The sequence below is a fragment of the Eptatretus burgeri genome, chromosome 1 (assembly GCF_056783735.1).
Source record: "Eptatretus burgeri isolate ZD-2024b chromosome 1, Ebu_testis_v1, whole genome shotgun sequence".
NCBI lineage: Eukaryota > Metazoa > Chordata > Myxini > Myxiniformes > Myxinidae > Eptatretus > Eptatretus burgeri.
This window is the reverse complement of record NC_140961.1, coordinates 65,626,990-65,645,548: the sequence shown is the minus strand read 5'-3', so window position 1 is coordinate 65,645,548 and position 18,559 is coordinate 65,626,990. Positions and strand designations below refer to the sequence as shown.

At 46.9% G+C, this 18,559-nt stretch overlaps 1 protein-coding gene across 6 annotated transcripts in view; it reads right to left on the bottom strand.

Annotated features, from left to right (window-relative positions):
* The window catches only part of CFAP184 (cilia and flagella associated protein 184), a 202,794-nt gene that overhangs the window by 102,452 nt on the left and 81,783 nt on the right, over window positions 1-18,559 (bottom strand). Inside the window, exon 1 of one of the 6 annotated variants that reach the window (XM_085886485.1) lies at window positions 2,894-3,068. The exons of the other annotated variants lie outside the window; for them this stretch is intronic. The gene's annotated coding sequence lies outside the window, so the exon portion shown is untranslated. Of the gene's footprint in view, window positions 1-2,893; window positions 3,069-18,559 lie in introns of those variants that run through there. 6 annotated transcript variants of the gene reach the window in all.

Sequence of the window (18,559 nt, the reverse complement as noted above, 5' to 3'; positions counted from 1 at the left end):
CATTTAAAAAAAATAAAAAAAAAATTCTCCACTTTATCCAAGGATCCAACATGGAGGCAAAGCAAGATTCAAGGTAATTATGAACAAGACAGAGCAGTTAACAATGCAGAACCTTGCCATAGTGTGTGCATGATATGTATATATCGAGTATATAAAGCTCATTGTAAACACTTACTGACTGACTGACGTTAATGTTTGGTACCTTCCGAGTGACGTAGAAAAATGAAATTTAACGTCCCGATGGACATCGAAGCCCATACACGGGAGAAAAAAAGAAATCACAGAACCATCAAAAATCATCCGTAAGTGAAAATATAAATAAATGAAAAAAAATTAATGCAGGACAGCGACCTGAGATAATGGGGAAGCACAGTAATTTTGAGTGCTGACGGACATCGAAGCTGATACACCGGGAAAAATCACGGAACCATCGGAACGTATCGGAAAAAGAAAACATAAATTAATTAAAATATATAAATGAATTACACACATATATATGTGTATATATATATATATATATATATATATATATATATATATATATATATATATATGTGTATATATATATATATATATTGTCTTAAGTAATGGAGGTATTAAGATGAAAATACAATAAATAGATATTATTTACAAAATACATTATGAAGAAGCATGTAATTTATTGATGGTTGCTGGGATCCGCAGTGCAGCATGCTAAAATTGGTTGTGAATGACGGTTTGAATATTTGAATGACAGTTTGAGTCGATGGTTAGATGGAGGTGCTGTGTTATGGACATGTCTCAAAGGTAAAGTGTTTATCACTTTATATATTATCATATAAAGTGATAGATGATTAAAGGTAGTCATCCATCATAATACTTTAAATAAAAGTAATAATTAAATAAGATTGAATGAGGATATTGCATTGCTGTGTTGACTGACTGCCTGGACACAACTTTGGGTTGTGAGTCCATTGATGTTGAGTAATCTACTGATGTAGATCTGCACCAGGGTTGTGGATCCACCGTTTGGAGGGGTTCTGCGCTGAAAGGATTGAAACCTCAATGAAAAATGGTGCTCAGCTGATGATCCGGGAAGTTGGTAAATCAGTAAATTACTGAAAAGCTAAGGTGATAACGTCAAATAAAATAGCTTTTGTAAGTAATTACCAGTACATAATATGTGTGTTTTATGTGCTTGTGTGTGTGTGTGTGTGTGTGTGTGTGTGTGTGTGTGTGTGTGTGTGTGTGTGTGTGTGTGTGTGTGTGTGTGTGTGCGTGCGTGCGTGCATGCGAGCATTGTTATGTCTGGCTTTTTTCTTGGGACTACAGTACAGTAATTAGTCTTTATTTTGATTCTAATTGTACATACTTTATAGACGTATTCACATTCTAAGTGTATCTACTTTAAACACGTACTCACATTATAATTGCACATACTTTATACACGTACTCACATTATAATTGTATCTACTTTACACACATACTCACATTATAATTGCACATACTTTATACATGTATTCACATTATAATTGTATCTACTTTATACATGTACTCACATTATAATTGCACATACTTTATACATGTACTCACATTATAATTGTGTCTACTTTATACACGGACTCACATTCTAATTGAATATACTTTATTGACGTACTCACATTCTAATTGTATCTACTTTATAAACGTACTCACATTATAATTGTATATACTTTATTGACGTACTCGCATTTTAATTGTATATACTTTATTGACGTACTCACATTCTGATTGAACATACTTTATTGATGTACTCACATTCTAATTGTACATACTTTATTGATGTACTCACATTCTAATTGAATATACTTTATTGACGTACTCACATTCTAATTGTATATTCTTTATAGACGTACTCACATTTTAATTGTATACTTTATTGATGTACTCACATTCTAATTGAACATACTTTATTGATGTACTCACATTCGAATTGTATATACTTTATAGACGTACTCACATTTTAATTGTATATACTTTATTGACATACTCACATTCTCATTGAACATACTTTATTGATGTACTCACATTCTAATTGTATATACTTTATAGATGTCCTCACATTTTAATTGTATATACTTCATTGACGTACTCACATTCTAAGTGAACATACTTTATTGATGTACTCACATTCTAATTGTACATACTTTATTGACGTACTCACATTTTAATTGTATATACTTTATTGACGTACTCACATTCTGATTGAACATACTTTATTGACGTACTCACATTCTCATTGAACATACTTTATTGATGTACTCACATTCTAATTGAATATACTTTATTGATGTACTCACATTCTAATTGTATATACTTTATAGACGTACTCACATTTTAATTGTATACTTTATTGATGTACTCACATTCTAATTGAACATACTTTATTGATGTACTCACATTTGAATTGTATATACTTTATAGACGTACTCACATTTTAATTGTATATACGTTATTGACGTACTCACATTCTAATTGTATATACTTTATAGACGTACTCACATTTTAATTGTATATACTTTATTGACATACTCACATTCTCATTGAACATACTTTATTGATGTACTCACATTCTCATTGTATATACTTTATTGACATACTCAAATTTTAATTGAACATACTTTATTGATGTACTCACATTCTTATTGTATATACTTTATAGACGTACTCACATTTTAATTGCATATACTTTATTGACATACTCACATTTTAATTGAACATACTTTATTGATGTACTCACATTCAAATTTATATACTTTATACACGTACTCACATTTTAATTGTATATACTTTATACACGTACTCACATTCTAATTGTATATACTTTATACACGTACCCACATTTTAATTGAATATACTTTATACACGTACTCACATTTTAATTGTACTAGTGCAGGCCCATAGGAGCGGGCCCGTACGTTCGTGCCCATAGGTGCGTGCCCGTAGGTGTGTGCCAGTATGTGCAGCTTCGTTCCTTCGCTCTCATAAACGACGACTGGATTGGGGAATTGTTTCAATTAGATCAGACCAACCGTATCATAAATGGCCATAACTTGGGAAACATACTCAGGTCCCCAGCGTCAATTGTGATGTCATATCAAATGAAGAAGAAGAAGAATTGTGACGCCCCCTCTCTCTCGCCCCCCCCCCTCTCTCGCCACTCCTCTCTCTCCCCTCCTCTCTCTCTACCCCTTAGTCTTGCCCCTCTTCTCTCCCCTCCTCTCTCTCCCCTCCTCTCTCTCCCCTCTCTCTACCCCTTAGTCTTGCCCCTCTTCTCTCCCCTCCTCTCTCGCCCCTCTCTCTCACCCCTCTCTTTCGCCCCTCCTCCCCCGTCCCCTCTCCCCCTCCTCCTCTCTCCCCCCTCCTCTCTCCCCCTCCTCCCTCGCCCCTCTCTCTGTAAATGTATTCACAAATGTCTACCAAGCACGACAATTAATTCAAACCTTGGGAAAAAACAGCTTTCAAACTTTGGGAAACACTTGGGAAACAGCTGAAATGGATGAAGAACGATATCAAACCTCGAAAAGGCACATACTCAGTCGGTCCCCAGCATCGATTGTGACGTCATACCAAATGAAGAAGAAGAATAATTGTGACGTCAATCGTGCAAAAAAAAAAAAAACATTAATTGTGACGTCATAGCACCATGTCTTGTCATTGGTAGACAGATAAATGGCCGTAATTTGGGAACCGCTTCTCCGATTAATATCTCTATTATAATACCAAGCTTGCACACTAAAAACTCGGCTCGCCGTCACACGATCCCGATGAAATTGCAGTGGCACTTAGCGGACATGCCGACAATGTTTGGAAAGTTTTGGCGGTCCATAGTACTACTTGCATTTTGCAAAATACGTATTTTTGTCATTCCCCGTGTTCGGTCTGTCGTCTGCTACCAGCTATGTTGTACTGCTATCCTGTGCATGTGCATGGGTGTTGCTAGTTGTTGTAGATTCTCACCCGTTCAGCGTGCGGACGACTGCCTCGGACAATTGCGGCCGCACGCACCCACCGAACGAGCAATCCAGTCGTAGCTTTCCGGATCAACGCCAAAACCCAGCTACGGGTGTTTTTAACACACCATAGATCAGCCAACTCTTCTGTCCATGCGCTACAGGGTCAATCGCCAAATTATCAATATACCTAATTATTCACGCAGAAAGAAATGCCGGGGATCTACACCTCAACGGGACCTGCACGAAAACGAGCCGCGAAAGCAGCTCGTTCCGTATGCGATTGCCGAGAGGTTATATATCGCCAAGTTCCGTCGGACCAGATGTTCGATGTATCGACTTATAAACAGCCAACTAACATTCCGAACGCTCCATGGCAGTCAATGAGAGGAAGGGACGCAACGAGCAGGTGACATTTAACAATGGGGACATTTATTGATAATAATGGGGAACTTGGGAAGCACGTAAGAGCAGAACTACACCGACTATACGAAATGCAATGCAATCATTTACAGCACACAAAGCACTTAACAGTTTCCTACTTATTAGACGGGCCCACGGACACACGTACGCGCGCGCGCGCGCACACACACACACACACACACACCCAAGAAATGGTGGCTGATGCCTTTAATAACGGACTCCAGCTCTGAGCACAGATGAGCTGAAACCCAGAACCTATCTCGAACTTGTCCACCTCATGTGGTCTTCAAGCTGCTCGGACCCGGGCTCCAGCGAGAGCGAGCTGGATCCAATCGCCGTGAGCCGCGATCCTTCCCGAGCTCCAGCGAATCCTCTCACGCTTCCGAACACGTGCTGATCAGATGAGGCACCGATCCTTCCCATCGATGCGTCGCTTCCTCGAGAAACCACCTCCAAGATAAGGCCGATGAGTCGCACCAAGCCGGGAATCAAGCGGAGAACAAAGAGCTCCACGAACAAAGAAGAGCCAGCCGAGCAATCAGCTCAACTCTCTTCTGATGAACAAAGCCTCTCACAACACAAACCAATAGCAAGAAGCCACCACCAGCAGCTCGAGCTGAGCAACCAGCTCAACTCTCTTCCGATGAACAAAGCACAGCACAAGAAGCGAACCGAGCCAAGCAGAACCCGAAGGCCTGCTGAAAATCCAAGCCAAAGCAAAAAGCTTCCATAAAGCCTCTCCTTCACCAAGCAGAACCTGAAGGCCTGCTGAAAAGCCAAGCCGAAGCAAACGGCTTCCAACCCTAACCCGAGCCAAGCCGAAGCCGAAGCTCACTGAACAACGAACCGAACCAACTGAGGTTCTCTTCCTTATTCTCCTCCGCCCTTCCCCCGCTCCCGGCGTGACTCATCCCCCTGTGCCCGCACAACCGTGGGTGGGAGGGAGTTGTTTACGTCCCGTGATTCAGGACGGGAGTGCTCTTCCTCCTCTTCGCAGAAGAGGGGGAGGGGCGTCTCCATTGTTTTGTGATCGCTCCCTAACTATTAAATTGAATCGCAGTGCACTTAATCGATTTCTGCCCATTAAACAATGGAAGGTGAGCTATCTAGGGAACAAGCACTTATCGACATAACTGACTAAAGGAACCTAAATGTTGTGTGCAATCGAATTCCCAAATTCGAACACTACCCCCTACCCTTTTTACAGACTCGTCGCGAGTCGTCAAATTTTCGTGTGAGCAGCATGTGTAAGTTTTCCCCTGGTACAATTTACCTGCGGATCCCTGAGTGCGACATTTCTTTATGCGTGTCCCAAAAATAAGTAACCTAATGCGCTGCGTAACTAACTAAACAAACTCTCACAAACTCATTCGGACAACTTAACTAAAATTGCCGGCGCTAAAACAAACATGCAGGTGGGGTTCAACTTATCAACAATTTTCATTTAACTTATCCATTACATTACACTAACCATGGCCCAGGACCTGTGATCTGTGAAAGGGGAAAGGCAAAAGTCATTGCAAAGTCATTGGTGCAGGGGAATGGATGGAGATGGTCGCAAAACACAAAATGGACTGAATGGATGCAAACCATGGTGCACGGGCTGCTCAATGCAGTCCCCGTGTGTGGCTGCCTGCAGGGCAGTCCTCACAAAACTGGATGATCCTGGTGCACATGGTAATGAATGACACAGGGGCAAATGCAAACAAGGACTAGCAGGCATGGGGTCATGGCAGAGGCAGGCAAACTAGCCATGGAAAGGCAAGCCCATGCAGATCAGGCGGCTGCAGCACAACAGGCCGGCAGGTGAAGCTGGCCGGCTTCTGATGTGGTTCCATCAGGTCTGGAGGGAGTGCGGTGGTGCCGGCCACTCTGAAGGCAGGCTCAGACCTCGCCTACTGTATCCCCCCACTCTATCGCATTTGCCTGTCTCTGTCCATACTCACTCCCTTAATTTGCAACACAACAACAAAATTTATTTAGCCCCTCTTTATTTTTATTTCCCTTTTATAATTGTCCCCCTAACCCCCTTATTGTCTCTGTCCGGCTTACCTATCTTGTCAACCTAGCCTACTCCGAACCCCTATGTTCCCTCTCTGGAGGGGAATAGGGAGAGACTAGCGTCCTGTCTCGAGGCCCAATGAAGCCTCAGAATGGCCTCCTCAGAGTTCAGAGATCTACCAAGGAGGGTCCAGTGGCCTACAATGAGCGAAGGGATGGATGGTGCGAAGGGGTACTTCTCCTGTGTACCCAAACATTCATTAACCTGAAACTACCCCAGGGCTTTCAAAAAAAATGCCTGACACTTTTAAACTATCGGTTCTAAAAACCATGATTCCCGTCGCCTGTGTTGTCCATTATAAATTTGGGCCTTGCCCTCGAATTTTCATTCGTGTCCTCGCACAATTTCCTGGCTGGGCAGCGTGGCTCAACTGGCAGGAACTCCCTCTCAGCCGAACTCTAACCATGGCACCCCCAGGCCCACAGGCTGCCTCCGAGCCTACCAGCTCCCTATAAACGCGGGGGGTTGCCCTATCTGGCATTGCCCCCCTCCGATGCCCACGTGGCATTCTGGAGCTATGGGTCCCGTTTCCGACGGGTCGCCCGTGTCCACTACACTATCCCAGTCCCTTGGACCCTTGGCCTACTAGTCCGGTGCCCGGGGTGCCCGCTTAACAAAACTCACCTTACAACAGTCATGCTCCCAGCTGGTCCATGAACTCCTGCACCCCTCCAAACGGGTTTCTTGCCTTCTCTCGACACCAACAACAAAACGGCCTCCTTTAAGTTAATTGGAATAATCCACTAGCTAACATTAAACTGACCCTGGGGTCTCTTGGGTGGGAATCACTCCTCCCCCCAATCAGTCATCGCACCATGCATACCACATTCACTCCACTCACACACTTGGGCCTGCTATCCCATACTCACTCATTGTACACTTTTCACTCTCAATTTACACCACACCCAATCCTGCCATTCTGCTAACTAAATTCCCTCAACTAACTTGTGCTCCTCATCATCCCTTACATCAATGCACATTCCATTTAACATTACGTCGCTAAGCTACGTCCCCTCTACACATTCAAAATCTCTCTCTATTCTCAAATCCAAAAATCCCTTTTTCCATACTAAATCTATCCTGAAATTCCTCTAACTAATGCATTCCACGGGCCCAATGAGGACTTGTCCCTGCCCCATGAAGCCGGACTAACTATCACTAACCCATCCCCCTAGCTAGAGCCTTCCTGTGCCCAAGCAAGGGGGTCTTCCACCCCTTGCCTAGGGCTCCTGTTCACCCGAAGTGGCGAGGCTTGCTTTTCTCTCTCTCTTTTTTTTCTCTTGTGCACCAGCGTGGCAACTCACAGCCTGCGCTCTTTTCCCGTGATGTCATGGCAGCTGTTTACGCTTCGCGCTCCCCGTCCTTCTTGGACGGTAACATCCGGCAGGGATTTCCCCTCCTGCCAGACTCCAACCATACGTGCCGTCACGATGTCACCCTGCGCATCCCAAGCAAGCCTCGCATTTTGAGGGGTTCCCCACGCGAGCACATGTGCTCTGCTCGTCGGAGCTTTACACACGCTCGCCTGGAGAACCCATCCGTTCCAAATTCATAATCCCAGCCTACCTTCTGTCCGTCCGCGGGATCGGCTAACATCCACCGCGTGCATTTCCGTACCGGATTTCACTCGCGAAGGCGCGCAAGCGGCGGCCTCGTGCGAAGCACAGCATGGACCCTGCGCGCACTGCTGTACGAATCCGGCATGGTCAACAAAACAGCTACAGCCGCTACACGGCCTTTGTCCCTCATCTGGCGCAGTCTTCGTCGCCATTCAACACCTGCTCTCCCTCGTGCTATGACGCTCACAAACCGCGCCATGACACCCGAACAGGCGGTTGCGGTTTCCCGCATACCAACCGCCATCTCCCTCTCATACCGCGTCCTCACACATGCGGTTTCTCTCACACACGGCCTTTCAGGCACGCTGCCATTTTACTTACGCACGCCATTTCACTCGTACTATGCGCGCGTTTCAACACGCATTTTGGCACACCCGCAAAAACACACCGGGACAATTACACTGGGGATTCGTGCGACCACAAGGGATCCCAGGGTCTCCATACCCCCCAAGCTCCGCGTGTACCCGTTAACAGCACTCGCTCCCCCTAACTCGCAAAGCTCGACCGGACCCACCTTGTCGAGATCTGCTTCAAGGGGGCACATCGTCTCCCTCCGTTCCTGAAGAAGGCTATCCTGCTGCTCGCAGCGGGTCACGACACATTCCGCCAGCTCACCCCCATTGTCCTCCACTACCTCTACCTGTGTGTGCGCTCATCTTTCACCCCGTCCAAGTCACCCTCTATCTCCTGTGTGTCTGTTATTTCTTTTAATTCCTGCGTCTCCCTTTGTGTCTCTGTTAATTCCGTCACCTCCTTCATTATCTCCCTCGTCTCTACGTGTCTCGTACACGTCTCAGTCACCCCATTTAATTATTCCCTCTCTGTCACCGTCACTTTCTCCGTCACCTTTACGAGTCTCGCCCAACACGTCTCCCGAATTATTGTGACCTCACCCATTTCCATTGTGGGTTCAACACAATCCACACTCCCCTTCGTTGGTTCAGTGTCTCTGCCACGTGGCGCCGCCATTTTGCACTCCACTGCCCGTATCTCGCCACGTGCAGGAGCCATTATGCCTCTTCTGCCCATCCTCACTGCCTTTTGCCCTGCCTGGAGATTCAACCCCATGTGCTGCATCTCACCCCTCATTTCTTCCATTCGCTGTGCATTTGCATCCATGCTGTTTTTATTTCTTCCTTCATTTCCTTTTGCATTTGTTGCGCATTTGTTTTTATTTTGTTTTTCATCTTGCTTTGCATTTGTTGCGCATTTGTTTTCATCTCGCTTGGCATTTGTTGCGCATTTGTTTTATTTCACTAATTTCTTCCATCATTCGCATCAACATTTCCATCATCCGATCCGTGGGCGGATTCGCACGTGAGGGGCGTTCGTGCACCGCCACAGCCACTGCGCCCATTTCGGACTCTGCATTTATTTGCGGGTAATAGTCAACCTGCATAACGGAAGTGTCCTGCATGGTGGTCTCGTCCTGAGCCATAGATTCTATCGTTTACAAATCTAATCCACCCTGCGCCTGCTCGCCTTGAGCTGCCATTTTGCGTATTGGAAATAAAAAATTTCCACGCTCGGAATTGAATGGGAACCAAGGGTCGCTCGACACACCCTTGGTCCGATTCCCGTTAATTTAGTGTGGAGGGGGAGAGTTTGTATCCCACGTCCTGACAACAGTGTTGCAGATTTCTCGTCCATTCAGCGTGCGGACGACCGCCTCAGCCCAATTGCGGCCGCACGTGCCCACCGAATGAGCAATCCAGTCGTAGCTTTCCAGATCAACGCCGAAACCCAGCTACGGGTGTTTTTAACAAACCATAGATCAGCCAACTCTTCTGTCCACGCGCAACAGGGTCAATCGCCAAATTATCAATATACCTAATTATTCGCGCAGACAGAAATGCCGGGGATCTACACCTCAATGGGACCTGCACGAAAACGAGCCGCGAAAGCAGCTCGTTCCGTATGCGATTGCCAAGCAGTTATATATCGCCAAGCCCCAACGGACCAGATGTTCGTTTTATCGACTTATAAACAGCCAGCTAACATTCTGAATGCTCCATGGGAGTCAATGAGAGGAAGGGACGCAACGAGCAGGTGACATTTAACAATGGGGACATTTATTAATAATAATGGGGAACTAGGGAAGCACGTTGGAGCAGAACTATACCGACTATATGAAATACAATGCAATCATTTACAGCACACAAAGCACTTAACAGTTTCCTACTTATTAGACGGGCCCACGGACACACGTACGCGCACACACACACACACACACACACACACACACACACACACACACACACACACACACACACACACACACACACACACACACACACACACACACACCCAATTAATGGTGGCTGATGCCTTTAATAACGGACTCCAGCTCGGAGGACAGATAAGCTGAAACCCCGAACCTATCTCGAACCTCTCCACCTCGTGTGGTCTTCAAGCTGCTCGGACCCGGGCTCCAGCGAGAGCGAGCTGGATCCAATCGCCGTGAGCCGCGATCCTTCCCGAGCTCCAGCGAATCCTCTCGCGCTTCCGAACACATGCTGGTCAGACGAGGAGTCGATCCTTACCGTTGATGTGTCTCTTCCCCGAGGAACCACCACCAAGATTAGGCCGATGAGTCGCACCAAGCCGGGAACCAAGCGGAGAACAAAGAGCTCCACGAACCAAGAAGAGCCAGCCGAGCAACCAGCTCAACTCTCTTCTAATGAACAAAGCAGAGCCCAAGAAGCAAACCGAGCCAAGCAGAACCCGAAGGCCTGCTGAAAAGTAAAGCCGAAGCAAAAAGCTTCCAAAAAGCCTTCTCCACTCCAAGCAGAACCCGAAGGCCTGCTGAAAAGCCAAGCCGAAGCAAACGGCTTCCAACCCTAACCCGAGCCAAGCCGAAGCCGAAGCTCACTGAACAACGAACCGAACCAACTGAGGTTCTCTTCCTTATTCTCCTCCGCCCTTCCCCCGCTCCCGGCGTGACTCATCCCCCCGTGCCCGCACAACCGTGGGTGGGAGGGAGTTGTTTACGTCCCGTGATTCAGGACGGGAGTGCTCTTCCTCCTCTTCGCAGAAGAGGGGGAGGGGCGTCTCCATTGTTTTGTGATCGCTCCCTAACTATTAAATTGAATCGCAGTGCACTTAATCGATTTCTGCCCATTAAACAATGGAAGGTGAGCGATCTAGGGAACAAGCACTTATCGACATAACTGACTAAAGGAACCTGAATGTTGTGTGCAATCGAATTCCCAAATTCGTAACAATATCAAGCCTTGAAAAGGCACATACTCAGGTCCCCAGCGTCGATTGTGACATCATACCAAACGAAGAAGAAGAATTATGACGGCAATCGTGCAAATAAATAAATAAATAAATATTAATTGTGACATCATTCGTGATGTCATAGCACCGTGTCCTGTCATTGGTCGTCAGATAAATGGCCGTAACTTGGGAACCGCTTGTCCGATTGACATCAAACCTTGAAAAGGCACATCCGCGGGGCCCGGGCAATATTCCTGGCAAGTTTCAATCCGATTGGACCAGTGGTCGTTGAGAAACGGCAGTCGCAGACAGACTCACATGCAGACAGATAGACAGACAGACAGACACGCACACAGAGATTGCTGGAATTATAGATAGATATACTTTATTGACAGACACATTTTAATTGAACATACTTTATTGACGTACTGACATTATAATTGCATCAACTTTATACACGTACTCACATTATAATTGTATCTACTTTATTGACATACTCAAATTATAATTGTATATACTTTATTGACGTACTCACATTATAATTGCATATACAGTACTTTATACTCGTACTCACCTTGTAATTGTATATACTTTATACACATACTCACATTCTAATTGCACATACGTTATACAAGTCCTCATATTTAATTGTACATACTTCATACAAGTACTCACATTTTAATTGTACATACTTTATGCACGTACTCACATTTTAATTGTATATACTTTATACAAGTACTCACATTTTAATTGTATATACTTTATACAAGTACTCACATTTTAATTGTATATACTTTATACACGTACTCACATTTTAATTGTATATACTTTATACACGTACTCATATTTTAATTGTATATACTTTATACACGTACTCGCATTTTAATTGTATATACTTTATACAAGTACTCACATTTTAATTGTATATACTTTATACAAGTACTCACATTTTAATTGAACATACTTTATACACGTACTCACATTTTAATTGTATATACTTTATACAAGTACTCACATTTTAATTGTACATACTTTATACACGTACTCACATTTTAATTGAACATACTTTATACACGTACTCACATTTTAATTGTACATACTTTATACAAGTACTGACATTTTAATTGTACATACTTTATACACGTACTCACATTTTAATTGAACATACTTTATACACGTACTCACATTTTAATTGAATATACTGTTGCAGTTCTCGGAACCGCATGCATCCAACAGACAGTGGTCCCAAGACAGTTATCCCATTAATATACGTGTAGATAGTCCCTTTCCTTTTGTCTAGCGGGATAACAGGGGCGTGCGTTGCGATGATCTCATAGCAAGGTTTGCTTACATCATTTTTTCTTCATTTCGTCCCTACTCTTATTTTCTGATTATTCCTGAGGTAAATCTGAGCCACGTGGGCCTGCGCTGTGAGATGGGTCCTCATGGAGGCCAGCGCGTGCAGCGCCGCTGCGAGGAAACGATGACGCACGCACATTAATGGCGCAGAGCCCTCTTTCCCAAGCGAGCCCAAAACCCAGCGTGTGCAGCGAGTCATACATTGCACTTAACAGTCCGGGATTATCGACTCGAGCTTCCGATGATCTGGGGAAGATTGCTGGTTGCATTAAAAAGGCATACGAATGAATACCTCTGAAGAGGCTGCACGAATGGTGTTTTTCACAACACAGGAAACACAGCCAGCACGACGTCCATGCTGCACGAAACGCGTACGGAGGCCGATATGGCGACTCCACGACACGTTGGGTGGGATGCGGGTGTGTGAGGTAAAAGTAGTGCGTTCCTTTTCAACCAAATATTTGACCCATATCGGTGTTCGCCCCACGCATACGCTAGCAGAGTCATGCGAACACGAGCGCTGGCCATGTGCGTAATGGCCGAACCGCGTGCACTGTATGGAATGTGCACGAAGGCAGACACATACGCCGCTCACGAAACATGCATGGATTTATCCATACTGATGTACCTTCGGCCCTCATGGGCAGCAGCGGATTCCCCACGGATGGTGAACATCTTCTCGTCTCTATGGCCAGTGAAGCTGCGCTCAAGCCGGAGGGTGTGTTGTGCAGTGCGGGCCGCGTTGGCGCGCGCTCGGGGCGGGTGCGTTGATTGGCGCTGGTTAGACGCCCGAGCGGGCATGCACGACCCTCGGCCGGTCATCAGGGCACGGCCCGGGGTTTTTTGTGGGACGATTTGTGTGCCAATTTTGGTGTGGGTGATTCGTGTCATGTCGTGGGGTTGGAGCGGAATATTACCGCTGTCTGAGATGACCTTGCCAGAAGCAAAGTGAGTTGGTTTCCAGCCAAAGTTAGCGGGCCACGTGAGGGGTCGGGGCCAATTGGAGCGCCCGATTCAGGTGATGACGTTTTGCTTCGGGGTGGCCCCTTCCCCCATGCTGCAAGTCCTATAAAGGTTGGAGCGGTCCCTCCGCCTTTCTCTTTCTCTCGCTCGCTCTGGCCTCGCCCTCGTCTCTCGGCACGACCCGCCTCCTGCTGCCTGGACTCCACCTCTCTCGCCTCGCCCTCAATGACACTGCCATGACCTGCCTCCTGTTGCCTGGACTCTGCCTCCTCGTTTCCACCCACACGTCGACCACACCCGCCCACCTGTTCCCGCCTACCACTCCATCCACGCACTCTGGACTCCGCCCCTTCTCCAATCAAGCCCCTCCTTCACGAATACAGTCTCCACACGAGCTGCTGAAGCCAGAGACGATGCGCCCACTGTCGGGTACCGCACCACGGAGCACTCCCTCCCCCCCCCCCCGAAACGTATTGGTGGCATGTCGTGCTATCAAGTACAAAGGTACCGAGATCTTAGCCTCAACTCCTTTCCCTTCCTGTTTCAATACTTTCTCTTTATTGGGTTTTCTGTGTGTGTGTGTGTGTGTGTGTGTGTGTGTGTGTGTGTGTGTGTGTGTGTGTGTGTGTGTCCTGGTGCCTGTCTGCTTGAGTAAGACTGCAGAAGATCGTTATTGTTATCATTATTATTGTTATTAATTTTGCGTTAAGTCTGCTCTGTGTCCCCTTTTGTAAGTTGCTTGTTTATTTGCTGCACCAAACCTCTCGTCCACATCTCTGCACAACACACCCCAATAAATCCTGATCGTGCCACATACCATTCATCGCCCATTGTTAATAAATTATTATTAGGAATGTTACCTGCTCGTTTTTGTCTTTTTTCCATTGATCCAGCATGGTCCGAACCCGAGTTTAACCAGGACTTTATTCCCAACGATCTGTTCCTTTTAGCCCGTACGTCCTTGGCAGTGTCACTCGGCTGCATCTGATCCGGTGAAGTGATCCGGTCCAGTAGAGTGATCTGGTTCGGACAAGGGGTACCGAGGGCGTGTTCACCCGTAAATAAATCATGTGATTAATTAGGTGACCCGATTAACCCATAGACGGGAGGACCCTAGTTACGCGGTTGAGTTATTGGCATCAGGTAAGGTCAGGTATGGGAGCATGTGCCAGAGCAGCGGGTTGCCACCCTAAGTCCATGACTTCTTACAAAGTCAAGGAACTTAGTGCTATTCTGGTTCATAGTTCCTGACCCCTGGGGATCAACACACGTCTCATAACCATCCCTATCAGTTCCATTCGATGCATTGAAATCCCCAAATACTGGAAGTGTATCTCGTCTGGGGCACTGATCAACCACAGACTCAAGCGTGGCATAGAATGCATCCTTCACAGTGAGATCACTTGCCTCAGTCGGAGCATAACAGAGACTAGAAAAATGACACCGAAGGAGTGACGAATCCTTCGTCTCATAATACGCTCGTTGACCGGTGTTACCTCAATTAGGAGTCAGCTTATTGGACACCGCTACACAACTCCTTGGGAATGGTAACCATCAGAGCGACCAGAACAATAGTAGGTGTAACCACCCACCATTATCTCACCGCAAATCGGTCTCCAAACCTCAGAGAGTGCTGCAATACCGATTTCCAAACGCTTGAGCTCAGATGATAACAGAGACAGGTGATCATCCTCTCTTAGGGATAGGACATTCCAGGCACCCACCCAAAGGGACCACCTCAGGTTTACCCAAGGAGACCGCCGTCTGGTGGACGACACCTCAGCACCACTCCGACACACTCTCTCGCAATCTGACCTGGGAATGTTACCCCGTGGTTTCCCTCCTATCAAAGATTGGGGGTCCTGAAGGATTTGCCCCAATCCTGTCATCCAGTGAGCTGCCCTGCAAAGGGAAGCTGCAGAGGAAGCACTCCCACGGAGTGGGTTTTCAGATTTCTTTGCGTTTTTGTCTTTTGCGGAATGAAGGGTTTTACAGTGGCCAGAGTGCAAATCCTGCCACCAACCTCCTAATACGAAGTAACCCAACTCCAGGAGGATATCTGCAGACACAATTGGGCACTAGATATGGAGAGCCGTTGGCTCACAAGGAGCTCCTCCACCCTTTGACAGGTTTTGTTTTTAATCCTACTGGGTGTCCATATCCAAAAACCCTCCTCACCAAAAAACCTGGTTGGGGAGACGGTTTAGTTGCTGACAACCCGACCATGGAACAGGTTAGTACAGGTTTACATGATACCTGTAGCAAGTCACAGATCCGATCTGGCCTGACCTGATTGACAGGTCGGTTAAGCGACCCACCCACCGGAATTATCCGTGTGCGACGGCCTACAATTCCGGGGAGTCTGGTGGGAGCCGAGATAGTATTTAGAGTCCCACCAGGTATGGGAGCATGTGCCAGAGCAGCGGGTTGCTGCATCCACTTTCCGCCGGTACTCTAGGGGCCTCGGTCAGGCCACCCCCAGGCAGATGCCTGGCCCATTCCCATCTCCTTGCGATTCCGATCAATCTGCTGCAACCACGAAGCACGTGGTCGGCCCATTGGCCTCCCCCACTCACGAAACTCCCTCGCTGAGCGAACCTGGTGAGCAGGATCAGCGTCAGGAAAAGAGCCACATGTCCACACAGCCGCAGCTGACGCTCACGGACTATGCAGGTAATATATCTCATTTGAGTCTCTCTCAGCAACCACTTGTTGGACACAAAGTCCGACCAGCGATATCCAAGGATTCTCCAAAGAGACCTGGTACCAAAGGAATTAAGTCTCCGTCTCAGATCCTTGGTCAGAGTCCAAGTCTCGCACCCATAGAGCAAGACTGGAAGCACCAAGGACCAGAATACTCGGATTTTCGTCCTCCCGCACAGGTACGGGCAGGACCACACCCCATTATCCAGTGAATCCAAGACTCCCCAGGCCCGACCCAGATGTCTATTGACCTCTGACTCACAGCCAGCAGAGACATGAATATCACTTCCAAGGTAAGTGAATCTCTCCAGGACCTCAGCATCCTCACCACAAACAGGCACAGACAGGACAGCAGCATGCAATGTGTCATTGAAAGCCTGGATCTTAGTTTTGACCCAGTAAACCCGTAATCCCAGCGGTTCTGCTTCCTCATTCAGCACCCCAAGGGCCCCCAAAACGATATCTAAAGTCTCCACAAAGATGACTGCACCAGTGTCCCTTGAGAGACAAAATTCTTCTTTGCCCTATGGTGAGTTCCAAGACATCCACCGGCAACATCAAGGACGGTGGTCTTGAAGGCACTCCACAACTCTTCAGGACCTCCCAAAGCAAGCAGACCCCCCAAATCTCCACTCAGCTTGTTCACAAACTCCTCAGCTACCCTCTCATCCTTAAGTTTGACAACATCCAGCCTAGGCTGGGATGGTACCATTCTCCTGGAGTTAAGGTGCAACTTCAGAGTTGCTACAACAAGCCAGTGGTCAGTATTGAGGAACTGAGCACTCCGGTGGACCCTGCAGTTGTGGATCATCCTCCAGCAACCATCAACGAGGACCTGGTCAATCTCCTTTGCCACACCGCCAGCGTTGGAATACCAAGTCCAACGATGAGCTTGTGGGTTCTGAAACCATGAACCAGCCACCCTAAGTCCATGACTTCTTACAAAGTCAAGGAACTTAGTGCTATTCTGGTTCATAGTTCCTGACCCCTGGGGATCAACACACGTCTCATAACCATCCCTATCAGTTCCATTCGATGCATTGAAATCCCCAAATACTGGAAGTGTATCTCGTCTGGGGCACTGATCAACCACAGACTCAAGCGTGGCATAGAATGCATCCTTCACAGTGAGATCACTTGCCTCAGTCGGAGCATAACAGAGACTAGGAAAATGACACCGAAGGAGTGACGAATCCTTCGTCTCATAATACGCTCATTGACCGGTGTTACCTCAATTAGGAGTCAGCTTATTGGACACCGCTACACAACTCCTTGGGAATGGTAACCATCAGAGCGACCAGAACAATAGTAGGTGTAACCACCCACCATTATCTCACCGCAAATCGGTCTCCAAACCTCAGAGAGTGCTGCAATACCGATTTCCAAACGCTTGAGCTCAGATGATAACAGAGACAGGTGATCATCCTCTCTTAGGGATAGGACATTCCAGGCACCCACCCGAAGGGACCGCCTCAGGTTAACCCAAGGAGACTGCCGTCTGGTGGACGACACCTCAGCACCACTCCGACACACTCTCTCGCAATCTGACCTGGGAATGTTACCCCGTGGTTTCCCTCCTATCAAAGATTGGGGGTCCTGAAGGATTTGCCCCAATCCTGTCATCCAGTGAGCTGCCCTGCAAAGGGAAGCTGCAGAGGAGGCACTCCCACGGAGTGGGTTTTCAGATTTCTTTGCGTTTTTGTCTTTTGCGGAATGAAGGGTTTTACAGTGGCCAGAGTGCAAATCCTGCCACCAACCTCCTAATACGAAGTAACCCAACTCCAGGAGGATATCTGCAGACACAATTGGGCACTAGATATGGAGAGCCGTTGGCTCACAAGGAGCTCCTCCACCCTTTGACAGGTTTTGTTTTTAATCCTACTGGGTGTCCATATCCAAAAACCCTCCTCACCAAAAAACCTGGTTAGGGAGACGGTTTAGTTGCTGACAACCCGACCATGGAATAGGTTAGTACAGGTTTACATGATACCTGTAGCAAGTCACAGATCTGATCTGGCCTGACCTGACTGACAGGTCGGTTAAGCGACCCACCCACCGGAATTATCCGTGTGCGATGGCCTACAATTCCGGGGAGTCTGGTGGGAGCCGAGATAGTATTTAGAGTCCCACCAGACATGGGGATATGTCTATCCTGGACATGCATTTTGGGAAATAACTGTCTGAGGACCAAGATGTTTGTTTGCATTCGTCGGATTGGATTCTGAGATCCGTAATAA